Source organism: Equus przewalskii, chromosome 22, assembly GCF_037783145.1.
Source record: "Equus przewalskii isolate Varuska chromosome 22, EquPr2, whole genome shotgun sequence".
NCBI classification, from domain to species: domain Eukaryota; kingdom Metazoa; phylum Chordata; class Mammalia; order Perissodactyla; family Equidae; genus Equus; species Equus przewalskii.
In genome coordinates this window covers 28,905,134-28,921,067 of record NC_091852.1, presented here as the reverse complement: position 1 = coordinate 28,921,067, position 15,934 = coordinate 28,905,134, and the positions used below count along the sequence as shown (strand labels likewise).

The 15,934-nt window shown below is 36.3% G+C and overlaps 1 protein-coding gene and 1 long non-coding RNA gene across 45 annotated transcripts in view; one reads left to right on the top strand and one right to left on the bottom strand.

The window, feature by feature from the left end:
- Positions 1–7,496, bottom strand: part of LOC139078728 (uncharacterized) — a 30,335-nt gene extending 22,839 nt beyond the window's left edge. Inside the window, exon 1 of the long non-coding RNA XR_011531757.1 lies at positions 7,276–7,496. This is a non-coding gene — a long non-coding RNA (uncharacterized lncRNA). The remainder of the gene's footprint in view (positions 1–7,275) is intronic.
- The window catches only part of PTPRD (protein tyrosine phosphatase receptor type D), a 2,079,533-nt gene that overhangs the window by 616,010 nt on the left and 1,447,589 nt on the right, over positions 1–15,934 (top strand). The gene's annotated exons all lie outside the window — the stretch shown is intronic.

Here is a 15,934-nt window from a genome sequence, read left to right as displayed (position 1 = left end):
ATACTTCTTTCCCCTTATCTTTGTCTGAATTACTTAAAATTTATTTAGATTTATCTATTTCACCATTACTTCAGAATTATCTAAGTTGCTTTCCATTAGTTTTAGCATAAATTTTTGAGACTGTTCTAGATTTACACAAAAATTGTGAAGATTGCACAGAGAATTTCCATATACCCCACACTCAGTTTCCCATTTTAACATCTTACATTAGTATGACAAATCAACATTGATACGTTATTAACTAAAGTTCACATTTTGTTCCAATTTCCTTAGTTTTACATAAGGGCTGTCTTCTGTCCCAGGGTCCCATCCAAGGTTCCACATGACATTCAGTTTTCATGTCTTTTTTAGGGTTCTCTTGGTTGTGGTCTTTTCTGAGACTTTTCTTGTTTTCCATGAGCTTTACAGTCCTGAGTACTGGTCAGATATTTTGTAAGATGCCTTTCTATTGGCATTTGTCTCTCTTCCTCAAGATAAGACTTGGGTAATTGGTTCCTGGGTGGAAGACCCCAGAGGTAAAGTGCCATTTGCGTCACATCCTGTCAAGGGTACATAGTATCAAAATGGTGGATGACTGTTGAGTTGGCCTTCATCATCTGCTGTATTGTTTGTTGGGTTTCTGCACTGTGAAGTTAGTCTCCCCCATCCTTCTCTCCTATCCAGACTGTATTCTTTGGAAGCAGTATGCACATATATCACTATAAGCACGTTTAACCTAGAGAGTTGGGAATTATGCTCCATCTCCTTGAAGGCTGAATGTCTATGTAAATTTTTGGAATTCTTCTGCAGGGGATGTTTGTCTCCTCTTCTCTATTAATTTACTTATATCAGTATGGATATTTATTTTATACTTTGGGTTATAATCCAATGCTACTTTATTTTATCCAACTTGATACAGCTTTGATCATCGGAGTGCTTTCAGTTGCTCCTGGGCTCCTTTGATATACCCCACCAATGAGTGTTATTGGGTTTCTTTTGAGTACGTTTAAGATTTCTGCCACTATGAGATGCTCCTGGCTCATCTTGCGCATTTCCTGCCCCAGACCTTGTATCAGACGTCTCCGAGCAACCCTCATTCCTTTTACTGTCTGCCATTTCTTTTAGGCTCTCTTGGCTGACAGACCAAAAAACATGCATGCTTATACTAACTCACATATATGCACATATCTAGAAAAATTTTTATTAGATTCTCTTGCTATAGGCGGCATTGCTTCTGAAATCTCCTAATTTCCTGAATGATTTTTTTTAATTTGCATTCATTGTTTCACTCTTTGCGCTTCAAGTTCCATGAATTTAGGCAAATATGTGCTATCATGCATCTACCATTGCAGCGTCATACAGAATAAACTTACTGTTCTAAAAATCCCCTGTGTTCTACCTACTCATTTCTCTGCCTTACCCCAACCCTCTGGAAACCACTCATCATTTTTCTCTCTTTACTTTTACCTTTTCCACAGTAACATATAATTAGAATCATACATCATGTCACCTTTTCATACTGGCTGCTTTCACTCGGCCATTTAAGATGAATTTAATGTTCTTCCATGTCTTTCCGTGGCTTTATAGATCATTTCTCTTAATTGCTGAGCAATATTCTATTGTATGGATATACCACAGTTTGTTTATTCATTCACCTATTGAAGGATGTCTTGGTTGCTTCCAGTTTTGGGCAATTATCAGTAAAGCTGGTATAAGCATTTGCAGGCAGGTTTTTATGTAAATATGTTTACAAATCAATTGAGTAAATACGTAGGATCCTAACTGCTGAGCTATATGGTAAAGAGTAAGTGTAGCTTTGTAAGAGCTTGCCAAACTCTCTTCTAAGGTGACTGTACCATTTTGCATTCCCAGCTTTTGCTCTGCATTCTCACCAGCATTTGGTATTGCTACTTTTCTTCTGGTTTTAGCCATTCTATTAGGTGTATAGAATCTAATAGTTGTGGTAATTTTTGTTTCTCTAATGCAAATGATATTGAGCATCTTTTATTATTTGCTATCTATTTTCTTTGAAGTGTCTGTCCATATAACTTAGCTATTTTTTAACTGGGTTGTTTGTTTTCATATTGCTGAGTTCTAAAAGTTCTTTGTATATTTTTGATCAAAGTGCTTTGTAAGGTATATGTTTTGTTAATAACTTTCTCAAGCTGTGTGTTGTCTTTGATTCTCTCAAGACCGTTTTTTAAAAAGCAGAGGTTTTTAATTCAAAATTCCAATTTATCTTTTTTTCTTTTGTAGATCATGCTTTTAGTGTTGTACCTAAAAACTTATTGCCAAACTCAAGGTCACCTAGACTTTCTGTTATCTTTTAGAAGTTGTTTTTTTTTTTCTGCTTTATTTCATAGTTGTATATCTTAGTTGCAGGTCCTTCTAGTTGTGGGATGTGGGACGCCACCTCAACATGGCCTGACGAGCGGTGCCATGTCCGCGCCCAGGATCCGAACCCTGGGCCCCCACAGTGGAGCGCGCGAACTTAACCACTCGGCCACAGAGCCAGCCCCTCTTTTAGAAGTTTTTTAATGGAATTACATTTACTATTTAGGTCTATGATCCAGTTTGAGAAAAGAATTCTGAAAAATGTAAGGTCTGTGTCTAGATTCATTTTTTAAATGTGGGCATCCAATTTTTCCAACATAATTTCTTGAAAAGCTATCTTTTGACCATTGCATTGCCCTTGTACCTTTATCAAGGATTAGTTAACTATATTCACCTGGGTCTTTTTCTGGGGTATCTATTCTGTTGCATTGATCTATGTGTCTCTTTTATTCACCAATATCATGCTTTCTTGATTACTGTGGCTTTTTACTGTCTTGAAGTTGGATTGTGTCAATTCTTCAAATTCGTTCTTCAGTGTTGTTAGCCATTCTGAGTCTTTTGCCTCTCTCGATAAATTTTAGAATTTGTTTGTCAATATCCACAAAATAGCTTGCTGGGATTTTGATTTTGATTCCATTACTTCTAATGGTGAAATTGGGAAGATTTAACAATAGTGAATCTTCCAATCCATGAACATGGAATATCTCTCCATTTATTTAGGTCTTCGTTGATTTCTTTCAACCATTTTATAGTTTTCCATTTTTATTAGACCTATATTTTATTAGACCTATAAATATTTGATTTTTCAGTCTATTATAAGTGATATTCAGTTTTCAGTTTGAAACTCTGGTTGTTCATTGCTGGTATTGAGAAAAGCAACGAACTTTTGTATGTTAACCTTATCCCGTGATCTTGCTATAGTTGCTTATTCTAGGAGTCTTTATCTATATAGATAACCCCAAAGAACTGAAAAAAACTGTAATTTGTGAGCAAAAATTTTGTGTGTTCCTCCCCAATTTGTGTACATTTTTATTTCCTTTTCTTTTATTTCACTGGCTAAGACTAGTGATGTTGAACAGTAACAGTGAAAGGGAATGTCTTTGACTGTTTCCCCTGATCTTAGGGGAAAAGTAGCCTGTTTTTACCATTAATATGATGTTACCTGTAGCATTTTTTTAGACATTCTTTATTAAGTTAAGGAATTTCCCCTGTATTCCTGATTTTTCCCTGTATTCACAATTTGCTGAGATTTTATCATGAACAGGTGCTGGATTTTGTCATAAGCTCTTTCTGCATCAATTGATAAGACCATATGAATTTTTTCCTTTAGCCTATTGATGTGATGGATTGCATTAGTTGATTTTAAAATATTGGGCCAAACTGCACACCTGGAATAAATCCTACTTGGTCATAGTATATAATTCTTTTTATACATTGCCAAATGTTATTTGCTCATATTTAACTTTTGCACCTTGTTTGAGAGATACTGACCAGCAGTTTTCCTTTCTTGTAATGTGTTTATCTGGTTGTGGTAGTCTATGCCCTCATAGAATGAGGTAGGAAATATTCCCTTGTTTCTCCATTGGATTTTAATTTCAATGATTTTATATATATATATATATATATAATATAATATATATGTATATTTTTATATGTTAGATTTGATCATTTTTGTAAGTTTACCTGCTTTTTGATTATATCATTTTTTGTCATTTGTTTATTTTACAACTTCAATAATTTTAAGTATTTACAGTCTGTATCTATACAGATTCTCCCTTAAAGCTTGCATCAACGCGTTTTATAACTTTGGGTTGTGCATTAATATTTGGCATAGCTTTATTTGTGGAATCTATAAGACTTGGATTTATGAGATATCTTAAAGACAGGAATATTCTTTGCCTGTACCAAGATTCCCATGTATATTAACAGCTCTGGATCGCTTTATGTTATTTATTAAAATTTATGAGGGTTTTCTGTAGCCAAAGCTAATACAAAAAAGTTTTGTGCTTATCTAGTCTAGTAGGTGACGATAATTTTTCTCAAACGAATAATTTCTAACTAAATGTGTAGCTATTCATGGGCTTTAGCTTTATATGAAGTTTTCAAATCCCGCTTTCCACTTAACTTGAGTCCAAGCCTTTATTTCTTGCCCTGTTTTGACTCTTAGCTGATTGGAGACACAGATAATTCAACTTTTCACCATCTGTGAGCAGTTATAACGTCAATATACAATTGTTTTTACACGTTCATCTACTATGCGTTTAAAGTTGATATTCTTTATTCACAAGTTGAATATATTTTCTCTTGTGGTTGTGTGGAGGAAGTTTGGTTTTGTAGTTTCTTCATTGCCAGAAAGTAAAATCTCATCGCTTTCTGATTTTGGGGTTTACTAATGCATTGATATATCTGTTACTGTGTAACTAGCTCATTAAGGGCCATGCCCTTATCTAATTCTCCTCTCTGTTTCCTTCTTCCATTACCTGAAACAATCATTTGTGAAAAATGGGTACTTAGAGAATACAAGATTAAATTCATGGCAAAATTTCATGCCTACGTAAAACATAATCATTGATCTTGGAAAATCAAACACCTATTAAAAACAATTGTATTTCCGAATCCAAGTAGTATTTATTTGTGAGTGTGTTAAGCTTTCACATTCACGTGGAAATTCTGACCATCTGACCCACAATCTCAATACTTAATCCCTACAATACTTTTTTCTCATATTTTCAGAGATTTTGTTTATTTTTTTAAACAAACTTATTTAAAACTTATTTTTTAAGTTTGACTTTAGTCCGGGTTGAAATAAGCTTCCCTTTGCAGGCTCCTTTACATTTTCTCGTCCCCCCTGGAAAGGACAAAGAGTGATATTACTAATAAGGTGATGGGATGTGACAAACCTCTCAAAAGAACCTCCTCATAGTTAAATTTATGATAAATGGAAGACCATATATCAGACCGGACATTTCTAGAACATAAGCAAAAGCTGGAAATAGTTTTTAAATGCTTGCATATAATTTAGTAAAAGCAAAGACATGTTATAGATGGCACCTTTCCAAATGTGGCCTTCACCAAATAATTATCTTAAGGTTGTTCTCCCCCCTCCCAGTAATATGATTGTAATTCAAAATGTCTTGGCTCTCCTTTGTTGAATAGTACTTCTGATTCTATTTAAGGAACATGTAGTTAAACTCAGTTCAGGAAGATCTTTGTCATTTAAGTGTAACATTATTATTTTCTTAATGGTCCAAATATTCAGAGTTATGTTTTGTGGCTGATAGAGATGAGAAGAAAAATTTGGGTACCAAATTGGTATAGAACAAAGTAAGAGGACAAAATTTTCTTTTGTGATTCAGGAAATGAAAAAGAACAACAGATCGCAAAAATTTTAATCATTACAGAATCTGGCTTAAATATATACATATGCTTTACGGTTGGATGTTCTCTTGGGTACTTCTAGGATGACAGTCAACTCCTAATGCTGCTACTTAGTACTCACTTGTTCACTTATTCATTTATTTGTTCTTCAGTTGGATGCTTCCCTTTCAGTCTTACGCTGTAGATAATTTCTTTCCTTTGCTGACAGCTTACATAAGAGGACCTGACTACTTTCCTGTTAGGCGTTCTATGCCTAACTTATGATGGGAGGATGTTGCTTTTGTAGTCCTCTCTATTCCATTGCTTCACTGAAATGCAACATTTTTAGCCTTTAGTTTAACTCAGTGCTTTTTTTTTTAAATGAGAGGCCTTTCATTCTTTTTTCCACAATTACTTATTAAATGAACTTAAATGGGTAGTTATCTCTTAATCCAGGTTTAATATTAAAACTGAGTTTCTTTCATCCTAGAGTCTCATTCTAAATCAGATGTAAGTTGATCTCACTCTTTTGCAATTTTTTCCAGCTAATCAAAATAGCCCTTTGAAGGAGAATTCTACCTGTATCATTAGGTACATAATTACTCGTATCTATCACTCTTTTAATCTATGTTTCCACACACAAACATTTCTGAAAGACAAACTATGGAGGAAGTAAGAACTACTATCTCACGTGGGAGGATTACTATTTTATAGGCATCTATCATTTGAATGTTATGTGCACATTATAATCTACTAAAAGAAAACTAGTTAATTTTCATGACTTCCTTATTAATTCAGTGGTCTGATAAATGATAGGAGATTTTCTGCTTCTCCTATCATTTGACATTCTTGTTTTAAACCAGGAACAAAATTGTTTCTTGCCAGGTTATGCATTTTAGAAATACAGTGTTCTTAGGAACCATATTGATGTAAGAGACGTGTTCAAAATGTTAGAATATTTTTAAAATAAATATTATTCCAAATTTAATAGGAAATAAAGATGATATAACTATATGTAACCTTCTAAATAGAAGAGTTTATTAGTAGGACTGTTTATGGAGCAATGATTTTCAATCTATGATCCTAAATAACTAGAGGCCTTCAAGGTAGTAAGTAGATGAAAAAGTATAGTTAAAAAACACAACTAAGAAATCCTACATTTACACACATGGCAAGTAAAAGGCTAATTGAAATGTTGAGTGTGTATGTATCAGATTTCTTAAGGGCATCACGTCGAATGTCAATAAAACCCTCTGATGGGAAGTGACAGGTATGTAGCATGGGTGTGAGAAAGCATTGCCAATTGGCACCTACAAAACCTGACTAAAGTATGTCAAACTGGATGCTTCAGCAATGACTACAGTAAGCAGGAATGAGGAGATTTCCTTGAGCATACGATAAGTCAAGACACACTAATAACTAATACCAGACTATATTAATTTGCTACAGTTGAAATACCACATCCTGCATGGTAACTGGTTCAAGTTTATGATAGTGCATCATTGTATTAGAGTTCTCCAGAGAAACAGAACCAAAATGATGTGTGCGTTACATGCGTAGAGACACAGAGAATGGGAGAAACAGATAGTTAAATGAATGGCTTACATATTTGTAATTATGGAGTCCAAAGTCTGCAGTTCAAATGTGAAGCCTGTCAGGCTGGAGACCTAGGGAAGAGCCAGTGTTGCAGTTCAAATCCGAAGGCCGTCTGCTGGCAGAATTCCTTCTTGCTAAGGGGAAATCAGTCTCTTTTTCTATTCAGACCTTCACAGGATTGGATGAGACCCACTCACGTTATGAAGAACAATCTGCTTCACTCAACATTCACCAATATAAATGTTAATCCCATCTAAAAACACCCTCACCAAAACACCCAGATTAATGTTTGCCCAAATATCTGGGCACCATGGCCCAGCCAAGATGACAGGTAAAATTAACCATCACATTCATGACCTTTGTCCAATTTTTTTTTTTTTTTTGCCTGAGCAAAGCAGGTAAATTGAATGGGGATATGATGTGGATCACCACTTTTGCATTCTTCACGTCTTTAAGGATGGCACTAATTTCTGTAATTCTTCCTAAGATTCATTATTGCATATGATTTATTCTCTTGGCTAAGGTGGGGGATAATTTCAGGAGCTTCCACCTTTTCCTTCTTACTGTAATGTCTGTTACACCACAGATTTAGCTCAAAGAATAAAGAATGGGGCATTCTTAAATATGAATCAATAAAATATTTTGCATAGATCCTGGGAGGGGGGATTAAATATATCAGAAAATCATTGATTCTTTTCCCTTTATCATTGAACTTTACTGAGTTAAAAATTTTTCCTTGTTCAACATCTTTTTTTCTTCTATTCCTTTCCCTTCACTCCACCACAGAAATCTCAGACCCACCATCCTGCCACAGCATCAGTCATAGTGCTGTTTGGGGCACTTGAATGTTCATTTACTTACATAACTTGATTACTGTATGTTTCATTTTCACCTCAAATAGCCTTTAAAATTTATGACTATTGTATCTTGCATTTTATAATTGTCATCTCATTGTCTCTCTTTTCAATCTTTTTTCCCTTTGTACCTACTGTGAATATCATGACACATACTACCAATGTTTTTGGTTAGTTTTATGATACTCTCCTTTCTTCTATATTTGTAACACTGCTCCTGAAGCTACTGCCATTGGATCACAGAAATTACTTGGATACACTTCTAAGAATGTTCGGCTAAACTTTGCATACTTACCCTTAAAATTTTATCTTTGTAAGATAAATGGATTTAGCAGATTTACTTTATTTATAATGGATTTATTTTATCATCAGGTAAATAATGCAATTATCAAAGAGGAGAAGCTAAAAGTGCATGGCTAATGTGACTTTAAACTAAATTTTACTTTCACTTGCCTTTGTCTTTCACATTTTTCACATTTTCTTCAGTCAGCCGTTTTTTCACTGAACACTCAAAAGGACTTACTGTTTTCCAGACATGATGTTAGGCACTGGGGGTGGAATGGGATGACAGCAGATTTGAGGAGAAAAGAGTGACAGCAATAAGGGATGTATATTCCTTCTTGGAATATCCTGATATAAGGAGGGAAAATAGTTATACATTTTTAAAAAATTAAAATACAGTGAGAGTGGTGTTGCTAGCGAATGACTGTGCAGTTCATAAGGGTAGTAAATAAACAACTGTGCTTTGAGTGTATAGCCTCATTTTCATAAAGAAGGTGACCTTGAATAGGGTCTTGAATGATGAGGACAATAAAAGACAAACAAGCAGTAAGAAACTCATTTTGGGATCATTAATAAATATCTTGGCCATTCTTTATGGTCTAAACTATCTTTTTCTCTCTCTCTTCATTTTTCCCTTTTGTTCCTCTATCTGTCTCCTTTCATGATAAAGTCAAGAAGGAAAAAATACTTTTCAAGCAGGATATTCCTCCAACAAGGAAATGCATAGATTCCTTCCAGACTGATGAAATCCCCTAATGGTCTTCTCCCTCTAATGTCAACTTGTTTGACTTGTTCTCTGTAGAGAGATACTCTCAGGGCTGGCCAATTTAATAAAATAACCTTGATAGTCACATTGCTCTGATATCTTTACGTGCAAAAAATAATTTATCTGGTTTCACAAATGTTATAGGAAGAAAAGATCTCTTGGAAGATATACACAACAGTGCTAACTTTAACGATTTTTGTCTTTAGAACCAAGAATCAGAATGAAAATCTAACTTGGCCTCTCACTACCTACATGCCATAGTAGTTTTGCGATCATGTTTGATATCATACGTGTTAAATATAATTATCATACATGTTAAATATAGCAGAGGATTCGGAGACACAAATTTTTACCATTGTTCGGAAGTACTGTTACCACACAAAGGACACAACGTGCTCGCTGCAAGACAAAAGCCAATTCAACAAGAGGCAAAACAGTGATAGAGAAAGGACTTTCATTAAGTGATGAGCTAGCTAATCAGAAGATGGTGAACTATCATCCCAAAAAACCACCTTAAGGGCAATACAGAATCTTGAAGCAGTTATATAGGGCCAATGGGCTATAGTGGAGGGGGTCAGGAATGTTGACCATCTGGCACTGTAGACTTGGGGTTGCCACACCAAACCTTTCAGCTGTCATTCATAATGGATGCCAGCATAGAATTTCTATCTGGGGGTCATCACATTCCTAAGGAACTCAAAAGAATAAAATTATTTTCTCATCGCAGCTGGGAGATATATAGCTAAGCAGGGGTCATAAATCATGATGCATGTTGTTTTCTTCATGTCTCAGTTATTTATTATCTAGCATACATGCAAGTCAGAGTATGCCCAGCTGGGTTAGTTACTTAGAGCTTATCCATAGTTATAACATGGCTTGCTTCCTACAGTATGGCCTTCCTTATACCAGACTTGTGTTGAGCCAGTATCAGTACCTTGTTGAAAGCTAAATAAAAAGTATTTGTATAATCGAGAACTGCTAATCATACTGAATAAGCCTCTTCTATATGTAGAAATGCATGATAAAGGGAAATGTCAACTTTTCAGCTCATCCAAGTCATTTTTTATAAAAAAATTTCTTTTGTGGTATTTTTGGGCCCTTGGGCTAAAAGTCTCATTTTATTTTTTCAAACATTTTCTGGTTTTCACTAGCAAATAGAACTCTATGCATGGCTTCCAAAATCAGGATTTTAATATAAATAATCATTATGCATTCTGTCATTCGCATTATGAAGATGATAATGAGTCAGCACATATTCATAATTCTGTTTCACAGGACATTTTGCTTCAATTAAACCGTATTTTATGTTGCAGTGAAACTCCTATGAGTTTTTACTTCTAATTTTATTGTGAAAAATCTCTTTACGATGTTCCAGCCATGGTCTGAGGAAAAAAAAACATTTGTAGCTTTAGAGTTTGGATGTCTAATATTGTCTTAGTGGGGTTATGTGTTGTGTGAAGATTCCCGGCCATTCCACTGAACAAACTGTGATCCAGGAAGTCTGTATCATTGCTGGAGGTTTGGGGGTGCAGTAGCTTGGAGACCTACAATAAGGAAAAGTGTGTTTCCCTTTTACAAGAGTGTGCCTCAGTCAGAGCCAGCCAAAAGGTCACAGCAAGCCTCAGGAGTGGATCCCTTTTGGGGACTGATAAGCAGCTATTGGACTCTGTACTCTCTCTGTATATTTATTTTTGCATCTAGTTTGAAGAGTGAATTAAAAATTAATTTCACATAATTTAACTGATATCCTACATGCCACTCACTAATCTAGGTGTTTTCGGCCATACAAATTGCCTTGTACATCCCTCAATTATACTTATGAATTTGTAAAACAGTTAATTTTCCACAAACTTATCCACTCATGAAATAAGCAAGTGGTGCTCAGTGCATGCTTAACTAGGTATTTCGCCAGGTGCTAGAAAGTACTTGCATTTAAACTGCCCTCAGTCTAGTGAGGAAGATGAGCAAATAGTCAAATTATCTTAGAAAGAGGGTACAAGACAGTCATTTTGTTTGCGTGGCCAATTTTCCAAGTCCTCTCCTAGAAGTAATACTAAGCCTGTGAAAGTGGAACATGGTAGAGGGGTAAGGGTCCTAAAAGTTTCTCACGTTTTAATATGCAGTAGTTCTGTTGTCATTCAGCCAATATTTTAGTTTAATATTTCTTCTTTGATTTTCACAAATGTTTTTCCATTTCCAGATATATAGGTTGTTGTTCTGTGTGTTTTGTTACTGATTTTCAACTTATTTCCATTGTGGTAAGAGAACACAGTTTATAGGATTTCAATCTTTTGAAATTGGTTAAGGCTTACTTTTTGACATAAATCTGGTTAACTTTAATAAACTTGCACATGTACGTGTATGTTCGCCAATGCCTCCTTTCCGCATATGTCTTGATTCCTCTCCATTCTAGTATCCTCTGCTACCACTTCATTAAAACACATCTTGTCACAATCACCCATGATCTCTACACTGCAAATACAATGCACAATTCTCAGTCTTAATCTTGCATGACTTACCAGCAACAGTTGACTCAGTTGAACATTCTCTCCTCTTTTAGTCACGGTTTTCACTTGGCTTCTGGAATCCTTGTGTCTGACTTCCCTATATACCTCACTACCAGCTCCTTGTCATTCTCCTTTGCTAGTTTTTCTTCATCTCCCAATTTCTAAAGCTTGAAGTACTCAAGACTTCAGTCCTTGGACCTCTTATCTTTTCTATTCACACTCACTCCTTTGGTGATGCCACCTGGTCTCAGGGCTTTTTAATACCACCTAAGTTCTAATGACTTTCAAATTTATACTTTCCCATACATTTTTTCCCCCATGAATCTCAGATACCTTTACCCAGCTTCTATTTGACATCTTCACTTGGATGCCTGATGGGCTTCTTGAAATTCACATCTCCACAATGGATCTCTTGATAATTCCTCCTGAGTCTTGGCATTCCTCTTTTTCTGAGTAAATGCAAACTACTTTTCCTGTTGCTCAGATCCAAAACCATGGAGTTGTGCTTTATCTTTCTAACACCTCTCATTGACTCTGTCTGCAAATTCTATCTTTCCTACCTTCACACATATCCGTATTCTAACCATTTCTTGCCACCTTCACGGCTTCTTCTCTAGTTCAAGCCATATTCATTTCTTTTCTAGATTGTTGCAATAGTCTTAATTATTTCTGTGTCTGATTTTAATCCCCTTCAGTCTCTTAACGTTCAGCCAGGGTGGTCTTGTCAGTTTTCACCTCAAAATCCTCCACTGGCTTTCCATCTCATTTGGAGTAAAAGCCAACTTCTCCGCTTCCTACAATAACCTACTTAGCTTTAGATGATGTGTTTCTTCATTACTCTCTGACCTCCTCCCCTACTCCTTTCTCTCTCTCATTCAATCCACTCCAAACAAATTGGACCTCTGGCTGTTTTTTAAACAATCCAGTCTCCTTAGAGACTTTGCTCTTCATGTTGCCTATGACTGAAACGCTTTCACCCAGTTATCCACAAGGCTGACTCCTAATTTCCTTGAGATCTTCACTCAAATGTAGCTTTGGGTTAGATGTACCTTACTCCCATATTTAAAACTGCCACCCCTTCCTAGACTCCTCTTATACCCTCTTGCTGCTTTGTTTTTCTCCTTAACACTTATTGCTGTGTTTATATACGATGTATTTTATTAGTATTACGTAATTTTTGTCTCCTCCACTATAATTTTCGGATTAACAAATTTTGTGTTTTTTTTTTTTTTACTGCTATATTCTAAGCACCAAAATTAGTGCTCAAATGCTTATGAAAAGAATGAATGAAAGTTCTATTCCAGTTGTTAGCTGTACACTGGATCCCTTGCTGCTTCTGAAACAAGTAGACTGGCATGCAAGAGGTTTACAGGGGGTGTTCTAGGGATCAACATTTGTGAGAGAGAAAGGAAGAAAGCAGAAATGGGCAGACAGAAGATGGGAAACACTGCAACCTCCACAAAGGCCTCAGCCAATGCCACAGGAAGCCATTCTGCATTGTGGCTATAGGCCAGGCCTTTTTACTTACACCAACCGGTCACTGCAGGCAAGCGAGGCCTTGGTTAGGCAATTTCAAAGGGCAATTTTAGGGCAACTGCAAAGTGCGATGAGAACTGGGGCTGGCAGTTGGCAGCGCTCCTAGCAGCTGGGTGACAAGGTCCCTTAATCCTGACAGGGGGTCTTTCAGGTGTACACTGCACTTACCAATTCTGTGTGGCATTAGACTGTTAACACGTCCTAGAACGCTCGTCCTCCTGCAAAGCCAATAGTTCCAGTCCCTCCTCACATTCTTACTCAGGTGTCACCTTCTCAAAGAGGTCTGCCCTTTCTCTTTCTATTTTAAATTGAAACATGCCTCCTCACCACCACACTCACAGACGCATTTCTTCTAATATAGCACATGATTTGCTTAATTACACATTTACTATTTATTGTCTCCTCCAGCTATAGGAATGATCCAAAAGGAGAGACTTTTTGTCTGTTCACTGAAAAATTCATGAGCACCTAGAACACTGCACCTAGGATTCCAAATACTTGGGGAATGAATGCGTTGTAGGGGAGCAGAATTGGCTACCTCAAAATGTGTCTGTTTAGCTTGACTACTTTTAAGAACAAAAGACTTAGGAAGAAACTTTGGTCTTTCCCCTAACTACCTAAAAGAATTTAAGATAGAAGCTCTGTTCCAGAAAGGAACTATCACCAAAGGTAACTAGAGTATAATGTGAACTAGGTGTGGTAGACAGGGAGGAACCTAGCAAGGCCCATTTGATCAGAGTCCTCTCCATATCCCATTGTCTTTGCAAGGCTTGGCAAACACCTGTTTACCAAACATTTGCTTTTCTATCTCCATGTGCATTGCCTTCTTCCCCTTTGAAATCCCAAACCACTTCCCCCAACATTCTTCTTTGTCTTTAGCTGAAGATGGTGTTTAATGTGGTGACTTTGGACATCTTGGGAAGTTACTCAGTTTTCCTGGGTTTCTCTCATGTATACATGTTATTAAATGTGTTTGATTTTCTCCTGTTTATCTGTCTCATGTCAATTTAATTCTTAGACCAGCCAGAAGAACCTAGAAGGATAGAGGAGTATTTCTTCCTCCCCTACAGCATGAACTTAGGCTTCTGACTGTTCTGGCTTTGAGATATGGTTAGTACTCGGAATTCTGGAGAGTAGTGATAGCCCTTTTGGTTTCACTGATGTATAGGGAAGGGTAAAGCAGAGTCTGACTGCCTGGAACAAGCCTGCACTGCAGCTCACTGTCAGAATACTCTAGAGCCATCTTTTAAAGTGAGTAGAGAAGAAAGGGAGGAGGAAGAAAAAAAAAAACAAAAACTAGAAAAGAAATGAATACTGCCTAATTAGGATGCTCACCAACTTGCAGGCATAAACCTGGTTCCTTGAGGGCTGAAATAGCTCTAATGCCTCTGTTTTCAGGGTGGGTGTAGATCCATACTGTCTCAAGGGTGAGAAGACCTGGGCTAGGCTTAGGGGCTAAGAGTCTGTCCCATAGCAAGCTGTATCCACCTGTGTACCTTTTGCCCAGAGAATTAATTCGGGGAAGATGCAGTGGAGCAAGTTGCCACCAGAGGTCACTGTGGGACCTCTTTGTGATGTGTAACTTTCCTGCACAAGATTACCAAAAGCTTGGGGACAAAAGCTTTAAAAAACATAAACATAGAGGAATATTTTGCTGATGTCGTTAATAACTGTGCTTCACTTTGAAAATACATAGGATAAGAAGGGATGTTTTAAATTGCAGTTGGAATAAAAAAGGCAAAGGGTATTAATAGGTATGTCACACAAAAAGATACACAATATCCTTTAAATGTTGTGAAAAGATATTCACCCTGCTTTATAAAAATGCTAATCAAAATTACACTGATGTACAATTTTCACCTATCAGATTTGCAAGAATCCAAAAGTCTGCCCACCTAAGCTGTCTCTTAGATTGCTGGTGGGAGCATAAATTGGTTTAATTCCCAAGCAGGGAAATTTGGCAATATATTTGAAAGTTACACATGCTTTTACCTTTGACCTATCTGAAGATGTACCTCTTAGATACTAATTTACATACTTTTTTTTTTTTACTATAGCCTCTTGAATAATAGTAAAATATTAGAAAAAATTGGGAGGGGTCTGGTTAGATAACTTTCTGTGTCTCAAAGCAATAGAAAAACATGAAGTTGGATATAACAGAGATGCTGTTTATTTACTGATATAAAAAGCCCTGTAAGTTACTTTAGGTGACAAAACAACTAAGGGCCATAACACTGGGTAAAGAATGCAATAGTAAATGTTTTCCTTTTTTTAGGAAGAGGGTGAAGAATAAGAATATAGTACATATTTGTTTGTGTTTGCAGAAGGAAAGTTTTCAAGGACACACAGATGCCAATAAAGATGGTTTTCTTGAGGGTAGCAAATGGAGAGGATGGAAGTGAGGGTGAGATCAAGACTTTGTTCTATATAACATTTTGTGAGGCTTAGGTACGTGCAAAGCCATTATCTATTCACAAAACAATGTTTTTTAAAATTACAGGGGAAAATTTTGGTTAGTCACTGAGAAGATGCTGGGAATTCATCTGGTGGTTTTGTCAGTCAAAAGCATCAGCTACAGAGAGGTGTTTGTTGTCATAGTTACCTAGTTTGTAAATTTCTAACTTTCTGCTTGAAATCAATTTGTACTAGTGCATCTGGCAGCCTTGAAATGAATGAAGTGAACATTCCAGCAAGGCTGTCCCAGGGAAAGGTTGCAAAGTTGC